The sequence below is a fragment of the Lactuca saligna genome, chromosome 9 (assembly GCF_052625555.1).
Source record: "Lactuca saligna cultivar CGN05327 chromosome 9, ASM5262555v1, whole genome shotgun sequence".
Lineage (NCBI taxonomy): Eukaryota > Viridiplantae > Streptophyta > Magnoliopsida > Asterales > Asteraceae > Lactuca > Lactuca saligna.
Genome location: NC_136425.1, coordinates 114,392,515 through 114,395,113, shown reverse-complemented (window position 1 = coordinate 114,395,113; position 2,599 = coordinate 114,392,515).

The window sequence follows — 2,599 nt, the reverse complement described above, 5'->3', positions numbered from 1 at the left end:
CTCAGGGGACCTCCGTCCCGACTGGGTAAACCTTCCAGTCCTACCCACGCCAACCTTTCGGTCCATATTACAACGCCTTCCGGCCCATAACATAATGCCTTCTGGCGCATATCAAGCATATCATACATGGCACATATAACGATTAACTTATCACACATAATGCATATATCTCATATCATATTCGACCTTCCGGTCACACAGTCAAACCCTTCCGGGTACAGTATAGCGAGAAAACTCACCTCGTGGGAAGTCTAAGATCTCGTGTCCTTGCTATCACCGAATCCAAAGACGGCTCAACCTCGCCTAAGCATAAAAATATCATTTAATACACGAAGACTTCCACTACTAAAACTTTACCCCTTATCATCCTTCCTGAAAGTGTAAAAAACCATTTTACCATTCCCTGACCTAAAGTCCTCATGTTGACCAAAACCCTAAAAGTCAACAAGAGTCAACCATGAGAGTACATGGGGCGTACCGCTAGATGTAAGCAGGGCGAACATCGCCAACTCCCCCCGGATCAGGGTCTCCACCCAGTACGCGGCGTGTACTGGAAGTTACGCCCTGCGTGACCACCAGAATCAGCCACCCTCCATTTTCTGGGCTTAATCAGTTAAGAAACTAATTCAACTTCCAGATCCGACTCCCTTAGTGTGTCTAAACCCATAAAGTCAAGAGCTTTAAGCCTTGGCATGGCTGTAAAGGCTCCAACACCACCTAACAACCTTTTATTCAAACTCAAGGACCTAGATCTCATGCACGGTGCAATACCCACGTCCAAGATGCCATTTTTATGAGTCTACAACTCCAATAGATCAGAAACATGAAGCATCTAAGCTTATGGAGGCCATTTGCACAAAAGTCTCCACCTTTAAGACTTAAACCCTAGAAAATGACATCTAAAGCATACAACAAGAACCAAGTGTCAAGATCCGAACTTTTTACCTGAAATTGAAGCTTTAACCCTTGGAAAACTCAGATCTACACTTGAGCACCACTTCTAGCCTCTCCAACAAGCTCTTCTTCTCCTTTGCAACCTTAAAATGGCACTACCAAACTTAGAATGCACACACAAAGGCTTAAGGACGATAGCACACACTATTTAGGGTTTCACTCTGAGGGGTGGTGGCTAAGAAGTCCAGCCACACATTGCTTTTATAGCCTCAACAAAGGAAATTAGGGTTTGGGTCTGAATGAGTTACGTCGGGCGTAACCTTGGGTACGCCCCGCATACCTGAGGGGGAACGCGTCCAAATGAGGCGCGCGAGTACGTGTAGCGTACACCTTGTACGCCCAGTGTACTCGCCTACCATGAAAATCCTAAATCATTAACTTAATCAAAATGCAATGTCCAACAGAAGAATACCTGGATTTCGGGCTGTTACAATTCTCCCCCACTAGAATTAGACTTCACCCCCGAAGTCTCATACTGAAAACAACTCCGAATACTGATTCCGCATCTTCGACTCGGATTCCCATGTCAGCTCGGACCCCTTCCGATCTTGCCACTGCACTTGTACCAGGGGTACTTCCTTGTTTCTCAGAACCTTAACTTTCCGATCCCTGATCGCTACCGGTCTCTCCACATAGTTCAGACCTGCATCCACTTGAATATCATCCAATGGCACCACTGCCGACTCATCGACAATACATTTCCTCAACTGCGAGACATTAAAAGTATCATGGATCTGCCCCAACTCAGCAGGTAGATCCAACCGGTAGGCTACCCGGCCTACCCTAGCAATTACCCTGAAGGGTCCAATATACCGGGGACCCAACTTGCCCCTCTTCCTGAACCGAATCACTCCCTTCCAAGGAGAGACCTTTAGGAGCACAAGGTCACCCACTTGAAACTCGAGCTCGGACCGCCGCCTGTCCGCATAACTCTTCTGGTGACTCTGCGGGGTCAACAACCTCTGCCTGACCTGCTGAATCTGCTCGGTCGTCTGGAGTACGATCTTCGTGTTACCCATCACTCGCTGCCCCACCTCTCCCCAGCAGATGGCGGTGCGACACCTCCGCCCATACAACAGCTCAAAGCGTGGCATACCAATGCTCGAATGATAGCTGTTGTTATACAAAAACTCTGCTAAAGGTAGATAGGTGTCCCAGCTCCCTTCGAAATCCAAAACACATGCTCGGAGCATATCCTCGAGTGTCTGAATCGTTCGCTCGCTTTGTCCGTCCGTCTGCGGGTGGTATGCGGTACTGAAATGCAGTCTCGTACCCAACTCCTCATGAAACTTCTTCCAAAACCTGGAAGTAAAACCCACATCACGGTCTGAAATAATCGACATCGGAACCCCAAGCCGCGATACCACCTCCCTCACGTATAATTCCGCCAACTTCTTCGCAGAAGAGCTCTCACTGATGGCTAGAAAATGAGTGCTCTTCATCAATCTATCCACGATCACCCAAATCGCATCGACTCCCCTCGCAGTCCGCGGCAATTTGGTGATAAAATTCGTGGTAATATGTTCCCACTTCCATTCGGGAATATCTAGCGGCTGCAATTTACCGTGCGGTCGCTGGTCCTCAGCCTTAACCTGCCGACAAGTCAAGCATCTCTCAACAAACCATGCAACATCCCTTTTCATAC